We start from the raw sequence: 24,035 nt of genomic DNA, 5'->3' as shown, positions 1-24,035 counted from the left end.
CTGAGACAGAAACTAGGCTACGGGACTGTTTTTTATTGATTATCAGAACACATATTTGGGAGGCAAATAGCCATAAGTTATTGTTCACAAAATTACACCAAATATCCTGACTATGTATTTTTTAATGTCTTATATTTAGAATTCTGACTTTGTTGTTTAATCTGAGAAATACTGATACTTAAAAAAAATATCTGAAAGATATCATTTGGTACCTAAAGGACATTACCTATTTACATTGGAAGACATGATGTTAAATTGTATGAAAATAGATACTGCCTTGCCTGGGGAGTCAGCTTAGTCTGTAATGTGCCTGCTGTGCAAGTATGTGGACCTGAGTTCAGATTCAGGAGTCTGTAGTAACCCTAGTATGGGAGGCAGGGCAGGAACAGAAAGATTCCTAGAGCTTGCTGGCCAGGGTGTCTATCCAACTGGTGAGTTTAGGGTCTAGATAGGGTGAATTTCTCAAAAGATAAGGTGGATACCAACCAAGGAAGATCCCTGGCACCAATCCCTGGCCTCCATGTACCTGCTGGGATCTAAACCCCAGCAGGTTCTCATGATAGAATAGCAAGTACTCTCAACCAGTGAGCCACAGCTCCAGCCCCTTCCCTTTACTGTCATCATCATTACATTTTATTTTAGTATTTTATGTGTATGGATGTTTGCATATATATATATACACATATATACATATACATACATACATACATACATATATATATATATATATATATATATATATATATCCTGAATATTAAACCATCATGTAGGTCCTGGGAAGGAGGTGCTCTTACACGCTGAGCCATCTCCCCAGCCCTGTCTCTACTTTACTTTTTACTTCATTTATTATGTTTTTTTTAACAACTATTTATTTATTTAAATGGGGTGGAGGCACTTACAGAGGGTGGAGGATAATTTGTGGGGAAGTTGGTTTTCTAGTATCCTAGAAATCAAACTCAGATCCCCTCAAGATTGGCAGTGAGTGTCTTTGCCTGCTGAACCATCTTGCCAGTCAATATATATATTCTCTGTAAGTTTGAGACATGGCAGACACGAGGAGGTCAGAACACTCACTATATAGAGTTTCACCTTCAGGTGATTCCCATAGATTGAACTCAATGTCAGTCTTGCATGGCAAGTGACTTTACCCAATGAGCCATCTTGTCAACATTTTTTAAAAATGGGCTCAGTGTATATAGTCCAGATTGGTAGTGAGCATACTGAATTCCTTCTTTTTCTGCATCCATATCCCAAGTACTAGGATTACAGCATGCTCTACCATGCCCTGCTCACATAGGATTATTTTTATGCACATACGGTTTTGGGGCTAGAGCCCAGGGCCTCACACATGGCCCCTCAAGAAGCTATGTTCTAAACTCTTGACAGCTGGTAAATGGCTTACCTTGAACTCAAGGGCTGAATCAAACGACATTTTCACTTGAGCTCCAGGAAGTACGGCCAAATCCCTATTGCAAAACTGTCTCATCAAAGGTGACCCAGTGGGTGCTGCAGTGAATCATTTGAAAATCATGGCACTTCTGCCGTGACCAGGAAGCCATTGCATCAGAACGTAATCTGCCAATCAGACACAGAAACTCCGATGATGGACAGGTTCAGAACCTATAACCTCTGCTCACAGGAAGCTGTCCACAGTCTACTGCTCCGCAGCTCCTAGCTCAGAATCTGAAGGAGTTTGTCACAGTCAGCTGCAGCAGAATGGGTGCTGGACCCTTCATTCTCTTTCCTGTGATTCCCCTTCAGATCAATTTCAGGACTGAAGGTGAACAACAGATCCAAGTGACATCTGGTGTCGGGGAAAGAGTTTCTGGGAAATGAAAGGTTTTAAATGACTCCTATACAGATCAGGACAAGTGCCATGCGAGCCAGTCCTCTTTGGTAGCTAGAGAAAATCCTCCGTTTTCTAATATCCAAAGCATGTGTAAAAAAGATTATACGTCTCAAAGGCTTTATGAGGCAAACTTACAATTTTTTTCCCCCAGGGAAATTTTTTAAATGTACCAGTTAATATTCTCTTATGTGTGAGAAAACGTGTCAGTTAAGTCATATTTGTATTAGCTTGAAAATATATGTTTGTGGAAATAATCACAGGTAACTAACTGACAAGGCTAGAGAGATGTTTGACAATAGAGGGTAGGACTGACACTTTTTTCAGTATACACTTGAAGGCTTTTGAATTTAGAACCACAAATATGTACTGTGTATTAAGATTTTAAAAAGTATAATATGTAGAAATATGAGTATGGTCAAAACTTAAACTATTATTTTGTTATTATAAGAGTTTTCTCCCAGATGTGGTGACACACCCATTAATTCTATCACTTGGGAGGCAGAGGTAGGCAGATTCTGGAGTTTGAGGTTAGCCTGGTCTACAGAGTGAGTTCCAGGACAGATAGGGCTACACAAAGAAACCTCCTTTCGGAAAAACCAAATCAAAACCCAAAAACCCATCAACAACAAAAACAAATAATACATAGTCTCCACTCTTTATTTTAAATACTGCTAGTATGTTTATTTGTATTGCTGTTGTTGTTTTGAGACAGAATCTTGCCATGTATCCCCAGCTGACCTTGAACTTGCAGAAATCTGGCTGCATCTACCTTCCAAGTGCTAGGAACAAAGCCATGTGCCACTTTTACTATTTTTTAATAAATTCTTAATTAGAATATAAATAAATTGATTTCATCATGATATTTTCAAAATATATTATAATGTTCACCCCCCCACACACACACACACTGTCCTCCTTAACTCCTCTCTTGTTCCCTTTCTGGTCACCCCTACCTCCACTTCCTATTTTCAACCTATTACCAACCCCTCTTTCTTTCTCCCCTCCTGTTAGAACCTTCTTCCTCTTGCTTTGTCCATGTCATACATATATTTATGCATGTTCATCTATACACACACACATACACACACACACATACAACCATACCATACATCACACATACACAACATACACACACACATAAACATACCATACATCACACATACACAACACACACACACTTCATACATACACCATACCGCACTATATACACCACACACACATACCACACACACACTCATACACGACCACACCACACCATACACACACATTTAGAGCCACATTCCACAGCCATATTGCTTGTTTTCATGACCTCTATTTTTCTTTTCCCTTCTTGATTATTTTATGATCCCTTTCAAGTAATCAGCTTTCAGATTTGCTATCATTTTCTTGGTATTTCTTCTTTTCTGGATGCAGCTTCCTGGTAACTTTGCTGGGCATTGGGTGCTCATTTTTAACTTGTATACTTGATGTATTTCTTTTTTTTCCCTTGCTCCTCAAACTCCTCTTAAATGCAGTGATAGCTTTTGATTTCCCTGCTGGTTTCTTCTGAGTCCAAAACACAGTTTTTAGGATATAATGCTTTACTTTTTTTCCAGTTGAAACTATCAGGGTCACTTTTATTGCTTGTTTAAAAACATTAAAATTTCTATTATTTATGTAAGTTGAAAATTTCAAAGACAATAAACTGTAGGTATTGTGATATTTTATTCACATGTACCACACCATGAAATAAAGTAATAGGTACCTTTTTCTCATTTGGAAATGAAAAAATAAAATCTATCTATTCATTTTGGCATCATGATTAAATTTCTAGGAAATATCCTCAGCTTAAAAAACAAAACAAAACAAAACAAACAAACAAAACCAAGCAACGCAGCAGCAACAACAAAGACTTCACAAAACCTAAGTAATTACTGTAGTTATGTCAAGAAATACCTCAGCTCACACTTTGTTTCTAGGTCAGACATGCAAAGGCTATGTTTTTGTTTTCTCCCATGATCCCTCTCTGTGGCCTTCCCCTTCTGTTTCTTCTCGCTTTCTTCTCTTTATCTTCACACTCTTGAAAAATCTGAAAATCTATTTTTAATTATTTTCCATTTGATTAAATTTAATTCAAAGCCAATTTGAATTTAATTTGTAAATTGCAACAGTATATGCACCTGATTATGGATACATCACAGAAAATTCAACCCATATACAATATAAATAACCAAATCAGGGCTCTCCATAGATCCAGCTCTAACCACTAATGATTATTACGTGTTGGGAAGATACAAAATGTTTATTACAGTTGTGTATGTGTCTGATACCCTCTTCTGACCTCTGTGGGCACAGTATTTATGTAGCGTACTGTGTGTGTTATGGAGTGGTAATGAAAATAGTCGAGGATAGTCAAGGTAGTCAAGGTGGAAAATAAACCATAGGTTTCTTTCTCAGTCCCTTAAAAAAACTGAAGGCTGTCAGTTACATGCAGGCGGTGGATGTCTGCTAACTTGTCTTGCCTTTGTATCTCTTGACGGTGGCCGAGTCTTCAATGCTAGTAATTTCCCTTCTCTGTATGACAGGGGCCTCTGCTGAATGAACTTACCTTTGCAGTCTGTGGGCTGGACAGACTCTCTCACTTGAGCTGGACACACTCTCTCACTGTCCTGAGACTCTTAGATCAGTGGTTCTCAGCCTTCCTAAAGCTGAAATCAATACAGCTCCTTATATTGCCGTGACCCCCAACCGTAAAGTACTTTTGTTACTACTTCATAACTGTAAGTTTGCTTCTGTTACGAATTGTAATGTAAATGTTGTGTTTTCTGATAGTCTTAGGTGATCCCTGAGAAAGGGTCATTTGACCCCAAAGGGGTTGTGACCCAGAGGTGGAGAACCTTTCTGCCCTAGCTCATACCCCCTGGAGTGTTAATGGTTTTGACTGGCCTTTCTCCCTATCTGTTGGGTATGTGAGCAGCAGCCACAGCTGAGATCAGTACAGGCAGAGAGCCTGCCTTCATACTTCCCCGGCCCCCAAATCTTAATCATAGTGGGCGGATGCTCCTGGAACCCTAAGCATTCATGGATTCAAGAGCAGTAAACGACAGGTAGGTGGCTTTAGCACATCAATGTCCAGCACTCCTCTCCACAACTGCATCTCTGGGCCTTCCCTCAGCATTAACAGGAAAAGAAAAATTGTGGTTCCCCAACTTGTGTGTTTTCTGATTTCATATCTCCAGGATATTCAGTTTTTAATATTCTCCTTCAAGAATAGATGGCATTGCCATCTAGCCATATCACACAGCCTGCCAAAATGGGATTTCACTCCTCGTGGAAGATTCAGTCTCACCAAAATGCAGCCGAACTTGTCACTTTGAGGGTGGCACCTTGTCCTGAGGGCAGAACTGCCTGTGGTTGTCTTACTTTCTGGAAGCAGCTTTTCTGTCCTTTACCAGGGGGCTGCAGTGGAGGGCTGCACTAGGCTTGCATATCTGGGTGGGTGGCTCTTTTTTTCTTACTCATTCTTTTTTTTTCTTTTCCTTTTCTTTTCTTTTCTTTCTTTCTTTTTTTCTTTTCACTTCCTTAGGGAGGTCTGAAGCTCTTTTGATTTTTTTTTTCACTTCTTGGGGATAGAGTCAATATTTTTCTTATCCTGACTCTTGGTCAAGTCTCATGGAGACAGCCTCTAGCCTGCCATCTTGCCTGGGAGCCTCCCAAGTTTTCATTGTTAAGATATCACAGGTGAATCCTAAGAGGCAACAGTTCTTATCAATTTCTGATATACAATGATTACTTCAAAAATAGTATTTCTCTCTCTCTCTCTCTCTCTCTCTCTCTCTCTCTCTCTCTCTCTCTCTCTCTCTCTCTCTCAGTTTTTCAAGACAGGATTTCGCTGTGTTGCTTTGGAACCTGTCCTGGAACTTGCCCTGTAGACCAGGCTGGCCTCAAACTCATAGAGATCCTCCTGCCTCTGCCTTCCAAGTGCAGGGATTAAAGGCGTGTGACACCACCGCACAGCAAGAACAGGATTCTACAGGATGAGAGTGGTTTCTGGTCTGCAGGGGTTCTAGCAGACCTGAGCATGGCAAACATGTCCCCAATAGGTTTTGCCTTTTACCCTTCTCCCCTACTCCTTTTGTCTTGACAAAGCATTAGATCATATCCCTAAATCAAGCCACTAAGCTCCATTTTCTTATTTAGGCACTTCCTCCTCCTGAGGCTGACCACCAAGGTCTAGCTACCAAAGTATTGAAATACAGCAATCAAAAGCCTCTTTGAGCTACCCCAATTAATATGTCCAAGGGGGATAGATGGGAAAGGAGAGGGGGCTGGAGGAGAGGAAGAAGGGGAAACTGGTTGGATGTAAAATAAATGAAAAAAAAAAAGCAATTTAAATAAAAAAATAAGCACCTCATCCTAACACAGAGTTTCTCATTTTATTTTTATTAGTCGCCATTTTCCTACATTCCACCTCTGTTTCCTCTCTATCCAGACACACTCCTTTTGTTCCTCTGTCTCTTGTCTTTGCTTCTTATTCCCTGTTCTCTGTTCCTCTGGGACAAATAAATCTCCTTTGCATTGAGAACTTGGTCTTGGGGTGTCCTGTGCTGATCCGGGTCCCGTTATGATCCATTGGTCATTACTATTTCAGGACTGTTTGAGGAAGCTAAACAGCATCCAGTTGTATCAATACTTCATTTATGGTACAAGGACATTGACTCATTTTCTCAGGAAACCTGAAGATAAGCTCCCCTGCTAAAATGGTTTATTCCCCTGAACTTGCATCTTTAACATCATCAAAGCAAAATTTACAGCACTTTCCATAAACAAACATGTCCTAAGTACATTTCTGAGGGCACCTACAAGAGACTTGCAGTGTTAACATTCATGCTTTTTTAAGATTTACTTTATCCATGTGAGTGTTTTACCTGCATGTATGTATGTGTACCTCATGCTGGTACCCATGGAAGCCAGAAATGTGTGCCAGATACCCTGGAATGGGAGTCACTTAGGTTGTGAGCCATAATGTGGGTGCTGGGATCGGAACCTGGGTCCCCCCCCCCTTTTAGCATTCTTAACCACTGAGCTGTCTCTATAGACCCACGGTAATGTCTGTTTTATGGTAGTGTATCAGTGTTGTTTTGAACACAAATCTCAATCTTTTGATTTTACCAATGAAGACTGGGGAGCTGCTAGAGTGAAAGCCACCCAGCTGATCTTCCTCTTCTGGAGACATCCCCAAAGCCTCTTTTCTCCCAAGGCATCTCAAACAAAAACTTCAAACTCAATGTCACTCCCTTTTATATCCTGTGGGTCTCTCTATCCGCCCTCTGGACTCTCTCTTACTCTTTATTTATTTATTTATTTTTTTCTTGATAATCCTATGTTCACTTTCTGTTAACTGGTTGCTTGCTCTGCCTCTTGAGCTATGGTTGAGTTTATTTAATCCTGTTTGTAATATTCAAGCAGAACGCTTCTGGATGGAAGGTGTGTGCTAGGCAAGAGCTACACCAGGACTAGAAACAGGTTTTTCCAGTAAATAATGCAATCTTGGGGTTCACAGTGTGATCAAATATCCAGCAACATGCCCCCCTCGTGTTGGCTGCTATGTACAAAGCAAAATATTCCTGAGTGATTGTTACATATAACTAATATTTCAAATAGTCTTACGGAGCTTGAATTCACACATAATTCACCATTTAAATGTCCAACTAAAGAGCTTTTGATATATTTGTATGCTCCTATCACTACACTTTTAGAATATTTTATTATCCATACAAAAACCTCATATCCATCCCTTAGCCATTATACCCCAAACTAAACTACTTCCTCTTTTGTTCCCACTCTTAAAAATTAAAAATGAAATCATGCATGTGGCCTTTGTGATTGGTTGCACTACTTAGTGCAAAGTTTCAAAAGTTTATCCACCCTTTTTTTGGGAGGCATATCAGTTTGCGTTATAAACTCATCATGGGTGACCAGGAGCAGTTTTAGATGTGTAGTGTGACAGAAGATTGGCTTCTATCTTGATCAAGAGAATAGTCATATCTTTGGAAGTTTTTTTTCAGTGCCTCCCCCCAACATATATGATGGGGGCAAATGAAGGCAGAAGGTGGTGGAAGAAACAAAAACAAAATACTAGCCTGTGGAGTCATGTGGAAACAGGAGGTAAGAAGAATCCAAGCATAATTCTCTCTAGGAATGTACAGAAATAGCTTTCTCCATTATTCTTCAAAAATAGTTTAAATAGTTGGTCTGCCTGCAAAGGCTTGCAGCCTCTTTTGCAGACGTCAAGGAATGCACTTTCAAAAACTCTGGAAGCCTTCCTAAGAACTAGCTATTAATCAACAAAGAGCAGGGGAGGTTTGTGCTTACCCACTTCAGGTCCTAGATTACAATCCCAGTTGTAATTGTCTGTCTGTCTGTCTGTCTGTCTGTCTGTCTGTCTGTCTGTCTATAATCTATCTATAACAGCAATAGCAGGACTTCAGAAGACAAAGGCCAAGCATGCTCCAGCATACCATAGCCAAACTGATAACCCCAGGCATCACCACTAAATGCTTCACTGACAGAAGGTCCAGATTCCTTTCTGTTACAGTTGGCAAAAGCATTGCAAAATAAATGTCCTCTTTCATGTCAATCATAGGAAAGAGCTTCAAGGGACTTAAACATAAGGTCAGAGGAAGCAATTGAGGATTGTGAACAGCCAGTGCTACAACACGAGGTGGCAGTCTTGTCCCAGTGAGCACTGTAGAGATGGGTCAGCTTTAAAAACAGGACTTGGAAGTTTTGAAGATGTAGTCCACCAATATGTCTGAGGTTCCCTTGATGAATGGACAGACATGGAGGCAAAAGTGGCCTTTCACAGAAAGGCCCAGTACTGAAATGTAGCAACAACCGGTCTCTGAACTATGATTCATTGTACACTATCAGTCACCTTTATTTTTGTCTTTGTAACTCACAATCACATTTACACTGCTGTCCCCCTCAAAACAATATTATATGGTGATAATTCTATGATCCATTGGTGTCTTCTTTGTCTTCCCAACAAGATCCTGATTTGTTTTCAGAAACATTTTAGCCTTCATTCAGTCCTGAAGTGTATGCAATTCCTGAATTGCAGCCTCTCTCTTGCCTTTGTAATTGTGCAGATGAACACATTATAGCTGGAACTGTCATCTTTTATATTCATGGATGGTTTCTGCTCATTCTTTCTGGCTCAACAAGATATTGCCTTCTAGAAGCCTCTGTTGACAGCTTCCAGAGGCAGGTATGTAAGGCTTGAAATTACCATATTAAAGTACCCTATTTGGGCACCTAACAAATGGTATCTATTGTTTTCATATAAATCCTGTAATTTTAGTCTATAAGCATTCAAATCTTGTATTTATTTGTGTATGTCTCATAGATTCAGCCTGGAGATACTTGGCTCCCCTTTTCAAGTTTTATGGTACCAGACTTTAGATAATGTAGCACTTCAAGTCACCTCACAAATGCACATAACTCCAGAACTGTAAGAAAATCCCAGATCATTTTTTACTCCTGACCTGGTTCCATTTCAATCTATAGAATCTACCATCAATCCAATAAAGGAACATGGGTACATAAAACTAACTAGTTTACCAAGGTTAAAACTGTCTTCATGAGTGGAAAGAACAAAATGGGGAAGTTTAAAACAAAAAGAGAGAGAGATAAAAGGTTGTGGGATAAGTGAAGACTTTCACATGAAGCTAAAAATTAATTGACTGTATTTGACTAGAAATGCTGCAAATATTCTCCGGCTTTGCTAATTAAATGCTTTTGTACATTACTCAGCTTTTCAAGTGAATAAGAACAAATATGGTGCTACCCTAAGCTGGGTAGTATCTTAGGTTTTCAGTTTAAAAAAAAGAAAAGAAAAAAGAAAAAGAGATAAGCTTTCCAAACTTTGGTTGATTCAACAGAAAATCGATAAATCTCACTGAGGTCTTTCCATCCACGTGGCCTGGGGCAAGATCCCTACTTCTCTGAGATTTGGTTTCCACCACTGATGAGCTACAACAATGGGATTGTCCTTTTGGAGCTGTTAGATGATCCGAGAAATGGAGCAGTGACATTTAGCCCATGCCAAGCATTTGTGGAATAGAGGGGTGGTCTTCATTCTTATTTGGAGTTTCAACTGACTGGATGAAGGCTGCTCTTATTAGGAAGAGAAATCTGATTTACTCAATCCTTTATAGTCAGATTTTCTTTGGACCAACAATTCCCCAATAATGACAGGGAGGCCTTTTATTAATCATGAAAGCTTGGCCTTAGCTTAGGCTTGTTCACAACTAGATCTTAGCATCTTCCATGTTTCTCATTACCTCTCCTCAATACTATACGTCCAACTCCCTCCTAGTCTCACTGTCGAATTCTGTCTCTCTTCCTCCCAGAGTTCCTTTCAGAAGTGCTGCCTATCCTCTCCTGTCTAGCTATTGACCATTCAGCTCTTTATTAAATCAATCAGAAGGTGCCTTGGCAGAGACACATCTTCACAGTGTACAAAAAGATTATCCCACAACAATCTACTGATTTTTTTTATTATCCAGCTATTAAGAGAAATTAAATTATTAAACTTGTAAATTAATGAGTGAAACTGAAAACAATTGTTCTGAGTCAGGTAACCCAGACCTGGAAAGACAAGTGTGTATTTTCTTTCATCTGTAAAGGTTGGCTCTGAATCTTCAGATGTGTGTTTTTCATTTAGAATACCCACAGAGCTCAAGAAATTACTAAGAGGATCAGAGAAGAGGCCTACAAAGGAGGGGAGATAGGTATAATAGGTCAAACAGAAATAGTAGAACAGGAAGAACTAAAATAGAGTGTAGGGGAGGGCAAAGTACTGGAGGGAACATGTGGAGAGGTTCTTGAAAATTCATATGGTAACCTGCTAACAGTTTTATAAATATGTATGTATGTATGTATGTATGTATGTATGTATGTACTCTGTGTCAGGATAATATTGGCTTCATAAAAAGAATTTGGAAAAGTTCCTCTTTTTCTATTTTGTGGAATAATTTGAGGAATATTAGTGTTAGTTAGTAGAATTCTGTACTGAATCTGTCTGACCTTTTTGTTCACTAGGAGATTTTTAATTACCTATTTTATCTCAATGGATGTTATGGGTCTATTTGAATTATTTACTTCACCTTGATTTAACTTTAGAATACTATACATTTCTATATACAAAAGAAATTCATCATTAGCTATTATAATTTGATGGAATATTGATTTTTAAAAGTATGATTTTATGATTCCCTGGATTTCCTGTGTCAGTTGTAATGTCTCATTTTCCATCTCTAATTTTATTAATTTGAAACTTCTCTCTGCATCTTTTGGTTAGTTTGGTAATTAGATTTGTCAATTTTATTAATCTTTTCAAAGAACCCAGTGAGTTTTTGTTATTTTTTTTTTAATTTATGGTTTCTATTTCATTAATGTCAGACCTGATTTTGATTATCTCCCTTTTTCCTACCATTTGGGGGGGCATTGCTTATTAAGGTGTTCTGGGACATCATTAAGTTATTAAATTGAGATCCTTTCAACTTTCTGGTATAGGCACATAGTGTTATAAACTTTCCTCTTTCATCCTGTACTACAGATATTTGTGTGTTGTGATTTGGGACTTGGGCCATTTGTAGAATTTTAAAAATTATTTATTTATTTTTCTTATTTTACATATCGATCCCAGTTCCCTCTCCCTCCCTACCATGCCCCCCCCACCCTCCCATCCCATTTTATCCCCTTACATACTCCACCGGGAGAGTGATGCCTTCCAGGAGGGATCAACAAAATCTGTCAAGTCATTTGGAGTAGGGACTAGGCCCTCCCTCCTGCCTCTAGGTTAAGGGAGTATCCCTCCATGGGGATTGTGCTCCCAAAGTCTTTTGTGCACCAGGGATACATCCTGGTTCTACTGTCATAGATTGGCCAGGCCTTCTAACTGACATCCATATTCAGAGGGTCTGAGTCAGTCCAATGCTGGTTTCCCAGATATCAGTCTGGGGGTCCATGAGCTCCCCCTTGTTCAGGTCAGCTGTCTCTTTGGGTTTCTGTAGCCTGGTCTTGTCCTACCTCTTTGTATATGGATTTCAGTTTGGCTCAGTGTTTAGCTGTGGGTATCTGCTTCTGTTTCCATCAGCTACTAGATGAGGGCTCTGTGATGTCAGATTAAGTTAGTCATCAATCTCTTTATCAGGGAAGGGCATTTATGGTAGCCTTTCCACTGTTGCTCAGATTGTTAGTTGGGGGTCAGTATTGAATGAAGGTCGCTGGAAATTTCTCTAGAGTCAGTTTTCTCTTCAAACCTATAATGGCTCCCTCTTTTATGGTCTCTCTCTCCCCCCCTCTTTCTATTCATCTCATCTATTCCTCCCCTGACTCAGTCTTCGTAGTCCCACATGCTCTCCTCCCCTTCTCTTTCTCCTAGCTCCCTCTCCACTCAGTATGCTCAGGAGTTTTTTTGGTATGAAAATCTTGTCTCTTGCTTGTCTGGGCACCGTGACAAGTGCAGTGTCAACGGAGGCCAGAAGGGGGCATTAGATTTCTTGGAATTCAAATTACAGGTAATTGAGTGGCCATATGGTTGCTGGGAATTGAACTCAAGTCTTCTGAAAGAGCATTCATTGTTTTTAACCTTTGAACCACCTCTCCAGTGGTGTTCTGGGAAGGCCTTCTGAAGCATAATCCTGTTGAAGTTTATTAGTTCTTTCTGTATTCTCAAAATTATTAATCTTGTATTTAACCTTTCTGATATCTATTGTAGATTATATGGCTCTGAATTTTCTTTTCTGTGTTTCCAATTTAGTTGTTTAAATTCTTGTTATGCTTTCTTTGGTTGCTAGAAATATACTAACTAGGACCTGGGGCAAAGATAATCTGTTTAGAAATGGTTGCTTGTGCAAGTACTCTAGAAGACAGGTAGTCAGGAAATGGATTTTATGAGAAATTCTGTTTAAAGTTTACCTTTATAAATCAAACTGTCAGCCAACCTGTAACCAAGTTAATAACAATGTGCTTTAGATAATTTATGTACTCATTCTGTTTATATACTGTGTGCCCAATATGTTCAGAATTAACAGATCTTTAAGAAAACAACACTATCAGTCTTACTATGCTTTGGTATCCCCCCCCCATGTACCATGTGCCCATTTTTCCTTTGTTAGCCATTCATGCCCATGACTCAGAACTATATATGTGTGCATAAGATACAGTGGCTAGACCTGAAACTATTTGCTGTAAACAGCAAGGCACTGAAAACATCCCCATACAAGAAAATGATTCTGGCTTTGTGGCTTTTCTGAGTCAATAGGGCCAAGACCCAATTTTCTGCCTTGTGAGATCCCTATGAAAGATTAACACAAAATTTCCTTATTCTTTTTTGATGACACAATCATTGTGACATTTAGTAAATAGGATAGCTTTTGTTCAAGGAAGCAGACAAGAGATCAGAGACACTTAGGGTCAGTTTCTTTATGTCATGTCAAGAGGAAAGGAAACACAGACAGCACAGGGCACAGTAATGCACTCAGTTGACTCTGTAAGCCCATCATAACACCCTGAGAATAAGTTTGGGAACATGTCTCTAAATCATGCTTTTGAATAAAAAGTGTGTAAGCCCTGGCTATCGTCACAATTATTTACTACCTCCATTGTAACTCTATTTGAATTTTTGTTCTTTCTTTTTCTTTTCTTGATCTATTGCACCAAACATTAGCTATCAGGGAAATGCAAATCAAAACAACTCTGAGATACCATCTTACTCCTGCCAGAATGGCTAAAATAAGAAACACCAATGACAACTTATGCTGGAGAGGATGTGGAGAAAGGGGAACACTCCTCCAATGCTGGTGGGAGTGCAAACTTGTACAGCCATTTTGGAGATCAGTATGATGGTTCCTCAGGAGAATGGGAATCAGTCTACCACAGGTCCCAACATGCCCACTATTAGGCATATACCCAAATGATCCATATCCATGCAACAAAGACATGTGTTCAACTATGTTTGTAGCTATTTGTAATAGCAAGAACCTGGAAGCAACCTAGATACCCCTCAACTGAAGAAGGGATAAAGAAGATGTGGCACATCTACACAATGTAATACTACTCTGGTGGAGGGCAATGGAATCTTGAAATTCACAGGCAAATGGATGGAACTAGAAAAAACCATCCTGAATGACATAAACCAGTTACAAAAAGAGGAACATGGTAAGTACTCACTCATATATGGATTTTAGACATAGAGCAAAGGATCACCAGCACATAATTCATACTGCCAGAGAAACTAGGATACAAGGAGGAATCTAAGAGATTCATACAAGGTCCCTCACAGAAGGGGAAAGGAACAAGATCTCCTGAGCATATTGGAAGGAATGGGGGGCAGTGAGTGGAGAGGGAGCTAGGAGAAAGAGAAGGGGAGGAGAGGAAAGCATGTGGGACTAGGAAGATTGAGTCAGTGGAGAAATAGACGAGAGAGAAAGAGAGAGAGAGAAAGAGACCATAAAAGAGGGAGCCTTTATAGGTTTGAAGAGAAAACTGACTCTAGAGAAATTTCCAGCGACCTTCATTCAATACTGACCCCCAACTAACAATCTGAGCAACAGTGGAAAGGCTACCATAAATGCCCTTCCCTGATAAAGAGATTGATGACTAACTTATCCACCATCATAGAGCCCTCATCTAGTAGCTGATGGAAACAGAAGCAGATACCCACAGCTAAACACTGAGCCAAACTGAAATCCATATACAAAGAGGTAGGACAAGACCAAGCTACAGAAACCCAAAGAGACAGCTGACCTGAACAAGGGGGAGCTCATGGACCCCCAGACTGATATCTGGGAAATGAGCATTGGACTGATTCAGACCCCCTGAACATGGGTCTTAGTTAGGAGGCCTGGGCAGTCTATGGGACCTCTGACAATAGAACCAGGATGTATCCCTGGTGCACAAAAGACTTTGGGAGCACAATCCCCATGGAGGGATACTCCCTTAACCTAGAGGCAGGAGGGAGGGCCTAGTCTCTACTCCAAATGACTTGACAGATTTTGTTGATCCCTCCTGGAAGGTATCACCCTCCCGGTGGAGTATGTGGTGGAGTATATAGAGGGATAAAATGGGATGGGAGGGTGGGTGGGCATGGTAGGGAGGGAGAGGGAACTGGGATGGATATGTAAAAATAAGAAAAATAAATAAATGGATTATCTTCTGACATAATACATTGTGCAATGGTTTCCCAACCCTCTACTCCTCCCATCCCCTCCCCACCTTTCCTCCCGACTGGATCCATTCCCTATCTGTTCTCATTAGAAAAGAGCAGACTTTTAAGACATAATAATTAAATATAACAAAATAAAATTTAAGACAAACAAAAACTATCACATCAAAATTGGACAAAACAAACCAAAAGAAGGAAAAGAACCCAAGAAAAGACAGATGAATCAGAGATCCACTCATCCACACATTTAGGAATCCCATAAAAATGCTAAACTGGAAGACACAGTATCTACACAGAGGTCCTGGTGCCGATCGTACAGGCCCTGTGCATGCTGTTCTGTCTGTGAGATGATGTAGGGTTTGCTCATGGGTTTTGATTGTTTGTTTTTGGGGGAGGTGTCTATCCTTCCCTCTGCCTGTTACACTCTGTCTGCCTCCTCTTCCACAGAGTTTCCTGAGCCCACAGTGGAGGGATTTAATGGAGACATCCTATTTAGTGCTGAGTGTTCCAAGGTCTCTCTCTCTGTGTAGTGTCTGGCTGTAGGTCTTTGTATTTTTTTCCATCTGCTGTAGGAGGAAGCTTCTCTGATGATGATTGAATAAGGCATTGATCTTTTCGTATACCAGAATATCGTTAGGAATCAAAAACTTACTAATACTTTAAAAGATCATTTTTTTGCCAATTTTTCCTTCTTAAATGTGGCTTCAGGAACAGAAAAGTTAACAGTTTCACATATAGAAAAACTGATAGGGTTTCATTCTCTCTCCTTGTTTCTGAGATGGGGCAATTCTGCTTCAGGCTCCATTGTGCTTGGCTTATAGGCATGGCCATCATGCCCTGGTTTGTGTTCCTGGGGTACTGAACATGCTGTAAAGTTTAATGATTCGCTTTTTTACTAACAACATAATCAATAATAAGTGGTTAAGTCCGATTTGGGTTGGAATTGTGGCTTATTTTCTAACTTGCTCTTTGGCCTTGAGTAAGTTACCTAACCTCTCTGAAAATCAATTTCCCACTTCCTGTGAGAGTCATACTGGAAAAAGAAAACCCTGTAAACCCCTGTTTGGCACACGGTAAGTGTTCGACAAATGCTATGTTTTATAAAGTTCTTAATCCACTGAATTTCCCCCCACTTAACTAAAAAATCGTTGAAATGCCTATCACCTATTATTGGTCTGAAGTCCAAAGGTTGAAGAACTTAATGTTTAAAAATGGCCATGACCATGGAGTGAACATGCCATGAAAAAGCAAATGTTTGGATGAATACCAAGAAAGCCAGAGTTGGCTGATATGCTGTCTGTTTGACAAGAATAATTTGGATTGCTTAATGTTGCACAAAGGTAATGAGGAAGCTTCTCTTCCCATGTAGCATCTTCACTCCCAAGTTCTCCTGAGGCATGTATGAATCAAGAAAATTAGATACTTTTATAAAGTGTATGTACATGCTACTCACTCCAAATACGGTGGTTTCTAGAAGAGAGAGGAAATGACTTATTCAGAGTGAGTTGATTTTTCTTTTGTAAAAATATGTTTACTGGGACATTTCCTTTCTTACTCTTTTAGGGATCAGTGAATGTTCAGTGGATATTTAAACAGTTAACTACACGAAGCAGAGACAATTTTCTGTGGGCTCTTGGCCTTTATCAGACTTGTGTAGCTTTCTTTGAAGAAGCCTGTAATGCTCAATGACAATCAAAACAATCTGTCTAATTAGTTCAGTTCAGTTTCACAAATATGACCTGAGCATCTAGAGTCTAACAGGATAATGTCCTTGTGCAAAAGAGATTGCATGTTCATATATTACTTCAAAAGATAACACAGCACATCCTCTTAAATAACTCTTAGGGTTGACATATCATTAAAATAATTATGATACAATATACAAGTCTGTTTAGACTCCAAAAACAGCTTATTTCTCATCTGGTTATAAAAGCAACACATTTTAATTTTCATAACACTCTGATAGTCTAAGAAAAAATGAAGAATTATTATTACAATTTTTATAAAAGATGAGTTTCTTGAATACATAAATTTTTGTCAATTTAGATTGTAAATCGTTGGGTGTTTGTCTAGGCAAACTTATTTTATCATACAATTTACTGGCATAATTTACCAACTCTTTTGTTTTATTAAAGTTAAGGTTTCTGAAACACAGCATCTTTTTTGTGCATAGTCTCTGGAATTTTTTCAACCTGTTTATTGCTTTGTTTCTGAACATATTGCTTTTCTTTCAAACTCTGGTTTCCATTAAGTGTATGGAATTCAATTAGGCTTTTTAATATTGCCACTAACAAGACATGTTCTATAATCACTGTCTAGTTCTCTTTGAATCATTAGATACAGATTCAAAACCAGTAATGCTAAAATAACACTAACGTGCTCTTTAACTGTGCTTACCTGCATTGTATATGACTCACACATATACACACACACACATACACATGCATATACATACACATACATACATACACACATACACACACACACACACACACATATACATACACACAGAGAAAGAAAATATGAGATCTATTCTCACTATGTTTTGCACATGACAACAGGATCAAATGAGTTAGACTTACATCACAGCACATGAGAGCAGAGGCAAAATTAGAATTCAGGCTCATCCTCTCCCGCCCTCTGTGTTCAACACCTGTAAACTCAAACTCAGCACAGTCCTTGGCATTAAACAGTATCACAGAGACTTTCTATGTACCTCAGAATAAAAGAAGCTGTTTATGTATTCTGAAGCATTTGTTCTCCCTGCCATAATGAATTTGCATCATTTATCTTTGGAAATTTTTCATGGAGTGTGTTTAATAAAAACAAGATTGCTCTAACTTCGTTATAAGAAGCCATCTGGAAGTCTCAGTATATATTGTGTAACTGAATAAACAGTGGAAGTAATTTACAGTTTCACAAGAACACTGGATTTAAAAAAAAAAAATCAAAACCGAAAAACCCAAAGAGATCAGAAAATCACATCAAGAAAATCATGAAAATTTGTAGTTTTTTGTTTTTAAAGTATAATTTTCTTCCACAGAAGTGAATGAGTTACAGACTAGCTGAGAACTTCAATTGGGTAAAACTTACAAATTTTGTACAAATGTATGCCTATGGTTTATGCTTCTCCTCCCAAATTCATGATTTAGAAACATGATTATATTCACAGTGAATACATAATTTCCATTCTGGGTTTCTTTTGTTTACTGTAACAGGAAAATGGCCATTAAACTTTCAAGTAAGAAAATTCAAAGGGAACAGTTAAATTTTAAATATCGTTTTGTTATGAGTCAACAATAAATATTACTCACAGAAAGAATGACACAATTTGGAACACAAAAGACTTTAAAGTGTAAATTGTCAGACCAAAATGAAAAAAAAAAAAAAAAAAAAAAAAACACTTACTATTACATAGGATTTACTATGGATTTTTTTTTTTCATTTCACCAGTTTGCCAGGGATGTTTTTTTCTTGTGTATTTCTGTACTTGGGAGTTTTTTCATAGTTAGCTTAAGACTCTCAACTACTATTTTTAATTTTTTTTTAGAGGAGTTTCTATGTAGGGCTCAGGCAGAAATATAAAAAGAGAGGAAAATACAACATCTGAAATTTATCAGTTTATTTTTAAGGCATGGGTCCATATCTCCTAGATCGGTTTCAAATTCCCTATTTAGATGCAGATGACCAGGACTTGCTGGTCCTCTTGTCTCTGATTCTTATATGCTGGGGGATGGATCTGTGTCACAAGGCTCTGTTTATGTGGTGCAGGAATTTCTTCTCAGAGCTCTGTGTATGCTATGCTGGTACTAAATAAGCTACAACCCTACATAGTTAAAACTGACTTTGAGAGTTAAGCAGAAGGAGGAATGAAGATGAAGCAACATATTGACAATTTCTGAGTTTGATGCATACACTTTATTTCTTGCTCTAGTGATGTGTAAATGTGAAGTTCTTCAATAAAGAATATAGTGGTACCACCAAAAAGAAGTTTGTCATCACAATCTTGAAATCTAGGCTTCATAGATAAATTTAAACAACAACCGTTTCTGAATTACATACCTCCCCTAAAGGTATCAAGAAGCAGGCTGTTAAACTTTTAATGCGTTTCTTCCTAACTTTGAAATTTTACAGAATTTACAGAATTTTGAGTAGACTACAACATCAGTGATTGTCAAGGATGTGTTGGGCTTGAAGAAAGAAGAAAGATTGAATCTGCATGGTACAACCCCAGGAAACTGAGGGGGAGAGCAAGAATGGCACCCATTTCTCAGTCTTGACCTCCCTCTCTAAGCTGAAGTCTTGGCGGGAGAAGTGAGTGTCAGGCCTGTTGGAGGCATGGCTACACAGGAATACATTTTAATGTTACAGCAATAGGAAATAGGAACATTTGGTAATTGTTCCAATCAAACAAAATAATTTATCAAGAAGGTTAGCCACGTGCTGACCTTGAACACTTGATCCCATCTCTGGAGTGCACATTTAGGGAGAAGAGATGGGGGTAGTGGGCATTGGTGTGTGTACAGGAGCAGATTGGCACACACCTCACAGGTTAATTTCAGAAATTACTTTTTATCCTATTCTTTACCACTCAATGGGGAGAAGATGCATGACTAACTACAGAGGAAAAAAAAAAAAAGAGATTTCTAACAATATATATGAGTGTAGTGAGAATACATTTTTAATTTTACTCTATTAATGTATATATCTGGTAATTAGTAAAAAAACAGTACAAATGGGCTTACTAAATCAGCAAAACATTATGTAACTGGCACCTTTTGGGATGTATCCTACCTCCCTGGAAACTACTATTCATCTTGAAAGACTCCTGGTTGCCCACCAACACTCTTTCTATGTTTTTTAATAAATGGATTCAAGTTTTTGCTGGCACAGAGTCAATAATTTCATTTTCAAAGCTTCTTGGCATTAAATTTCCCTGTAATATATCTTCTTGGATAGTGGTATGAATAAAAATGATGATGAGTTCCTTCTCTTCGGTTAATTCTTTAAAATGAAAAGCCCATTTCCCCCTGACGTTTAATGATCAAACTATAGCAAAGAGAATGCAGAAAGAAGCTTAGCTGTTTAGTGTCATAATTCAATTTTGTATATTGAACCCAATTATGTGCTATACTTTAAAATTATTTGTTATTCGTGTTTGTATGATGTATATGGTTGCATGTGCCACATGTGTGGAGGTCAGAAGACAACTTTGTGGAGTTATTTCTCTCCTGTTGACATTATATGAGCTATAGGAATGGAATTCAGGTAATCAGGTTTGCACTGAGGTGGCAAGCTCCCTTTCCAACTGAAGCATCTGCTTGGTCCTGTGTTATACTTTTACATGCTGGATGTGACCCATCATTGACATTCTGTCAATGTTATATAGCTTATGGCTGGATATACTTAAGATCTCTCTCTCTCTCTCTCTCTCTCTCTCTCTCTCTCTCTCTCTCACACACACACACACACACACACACACACACCCCTATAATTCAGCCACTTGGAAGGATAAGGCAGGAGGAGGCCAGCCTGAGCAACCTAGTAAGCACATTGAGCACATAGTTATTTTTAAAGGAAACAAAAAAAAAAAATGAGAACAACAGCACAATCTCCCAAAGAAGATATGCTAAGAAACATTGAGAGTCTAATTCTAAGCATCCCAGAAGATAACCATAGAAATATGGTACTTACAGATTTAACCATATTTGGATGCGGTTGTAAGGGTGGATTTTAGTCAAATTTCACTGTTATCTTCATGGAAAGGATGTGTTTATACATGGAAACAGGCATGCCCCAAGAGGAGATGATGGGAAGACAGGGAGGGTACCATGTGATGACGAAGGGTTGGAGTACTGTATCTCCAAGCACAGAAACATTCAGTGCTACTAGGAGCTAGAGTCCAGTGGAACATATTCTTCCTCTACACCTTCTGAGAGAGAATTGCCTTATTGGCACATTGATTTTAGACTCTGACTTCCCCCAAACTGTAAGAGTAAATGTCAGTTATGTTAAGTCATCTATAGCATACCTAGTAAACTAGTGCAGCATATAGAAACAAAAATGCAATTGATAAATGCCATACAAGATATAACTATAAAAAAAAGAAATCTGAAACTTGGAGGATAGAGATGAAGGAAGGATAAATAACTGAAAGATTAAGTGAAATTAGAACACCAGTTAGTTCTTCAGATATTCCTTCCTCTTTGTGCACCCAAGTTAACTACCCTTCCCTTACTACTGCAAGAGACTGAAGATTTACCTAATTAAGTTATTGAATCAGGAACCCTGGATTTAAGAAAAAGAAAGGATGACATAGCATATTGAAAACTTGGAAAATAAGTAAAAGAGCTATGTATGTATGTATGTATGTATGTATGTATGTATGTATGTATGTACCTGAGACCAATAGTAGTGGTAGCCCAAGCTAGCTTGGAACTCACTATGAAGAACAAAAAAAACCAAAACCAAAAGCAAAACCCCACAAAAACCAAAATTAAAAACCCTGTCTGCTTCTGCTTCCCAAGTGTTGGGGTTACAGTTATGTGCCAACCACGTCCAATGCAGATACAATTATTTAAAAACTTCCTACCTAGCCAGGGCAACAGATAGAATTGGAATCCTCTTAAAGAAAATTTTACACAGTTGGGTACGCTATGTTCTGCATTTTATAAAAACACAAATACAAAAGGCTTAATTTTCCTAAGCATTGACATTTCCAGGAACTTTAAATGTAGGCACAGAGAAAAATTCTAGTCCTATATAAAAATAAACTGTTCTGACAGTAGAAGTTAATGTATTTATTGTTTCTTTAGTGTTCTATTTGGATATATTGCATTCTATTAATTATGTAATGTATACATTTTCAGAATTTATAATACATGTGATGGATATATATGCATTGTGTATATGCACATATATAAGGAACACAGAGCTTAAACTGTGTGCATTTAAAAGACATACATAAAATCTCTATATCCATAGATATAAATTATTCTAGCTACTAGATATTGGGGTGGGGGCTTAGTGTTGGCCCTAGAAAAGCAGAGAACCTTAGAGGAATTGTTCAATAAAATACACAGCCACAAAGCTTACTAATTTTCAACTTTGGCAATATTTGTTTCTGCAAACAATACATTTCTGTTTTTTTCTTTTTGTTGTTAATATTAATGTCATGTCTACCATCCTTTAGTTTCTTGGGGGGGGGGGGCTGGATGCCAGGACTAGAAAGATGGCTCAGTGGTTAAGAGTACTTGTGGCTTTTGCAAAGGACCTGAGTTCAATTTCTAGTATCCACATAATGGCCATCTGCAACCCAATTCCAGGGGATCCAACAGGTACACATGATATATATATATATATATATATATATATATATATATATATATGTGCATGTGAACAACATATTAACACACATAAAGTAAGTAAAGTTAAAGAAAAGAATGAAAAATTGCAATGAGGCTTTATTTATCCTGCCAGCCAGCTTCCAAATAATGACATAGAGACTTATTAATTATGAAAGCTTTAGCTACAGCTTAGGTTTGTTACTAACTAGTTCTTATAACTAAAATCAACCCATTTCTATTACTATTAATCCACATTTTTGCCATGTGGCTTTCATTCTATATGCCCAACTCCCTCCATGTCTAGTGTGTCCTCTGCCCCTTGATTATCTTCTCTGACTTCCTCTTTCTGTCAAGAAGTTCCACATATACCTCCTGACAAACTGTTGGCCATTCATCTTTTTATTAAACCATCACGGCAAAATATTACACAGTATACAAATATCCCACAACATTTCTCACTTTTGTCTAAATAAAAAGGAAAGGTTTAACTCTAACACAGTAAAACTACATAAAATAAGAACTGTTATCAGGTAATAATTACATTCACAATGTCCAGTCTGTTTGTATTTGGCATATTTGGAGAAAATATTCTATTTTTGATCTTATCTTGATGAATTTAAAGTTTTATACCTGAATTATTTCCTAGTAAACTTTTATTACCACCCAAAACTGTCATTTTGGTCTTCAGAACATTTTTTTTAGATAAACAATTTAAGCTTTTATGTCTCTCAAACTTATATACTTCATATCTTTTTTGTGAGTTTTTATGCTTTTGAATTTGGTAACGAGGAGTTGCAACTATAACTAGTCTTCAACTGCATCACAGACCCAAGAAGGATATAATATTACCCGAGTAAACAGGAAGTGCAGAGAAAGCAACTTCCAAAACTACATAAATGACAGAGACAGCTGGATGCCTGCAGTCACCCAAGTTTCTTTTGAAAAGTTGGGGTACCCATCTTCAGCCTATAGGCCTAGACTATGTAACAGTTTTTTTCTGTGAAGAAGGACAGTCACACTGTTTGGCAGTTGCCTTCTTTTGTGTCCTGCTTGTCCAGTTTTAACAGCTTCCTGTCAGCAGTGGAAGCAAGGGCAGTTTCTTGCCTAGTGACTAGCTTTGCCACAAAGAAAGCAAACTCCATATGGAGGTTCTTTGATGCCCATCTTCCTTTTTGGAAGTAAATTGGTGCTGCCAGGAGCAGACTTGTCTCACTGTCATAAAAAGCCTAATGTTATTAAAACATTTTAAATGTCATATTTTGTAGGTATTTGAAGTGTTTGGAGACAATCTATTTAAAATGTACCCCTGTTTAACCTTGGAAGCATATCTAACATAACTACAAGTTTGATTTTTATAGAAGACTAAAACTTTACATTTTAATATTGAGAAGCATAGGTTCAATACCTTAAACAAGAATAGAAACATATACACAGTATAACAAAAACCCTTACAGTTGTATTAATATACAAAATATCTTAAAAGTAGAAACAAAAGGAGTATGTTCTTTAAAATAACCTTAAATTTGTATCAATTTACAAAAATCCATACCAATGTAAAATATTTGAGATTAATAGTGGCCTTTTAGTTAAAAGTAGATTCAATAATCTAACCTTTTTTCCTATCATT

The sequence above is a fragment of the Phodopus roborovskii genome, unplaced genomic scaffold, assembly GCF_943737965.1.
Source record: "Phodopus roborovskii unplaced genomic scaffold, PHOROB, whole genome shotgun sequence".
In the NCBI taxonomy this organism is placed as follows: domain Eukaryota; kingdom Metazoa; phylum Chordata; class Mammalia; order Rodentia; family Cricetidae; genus Phodopus; species Phodopus roborovskii.
This window is presented reverse-complemented; position numbering follows the sequence as displayed.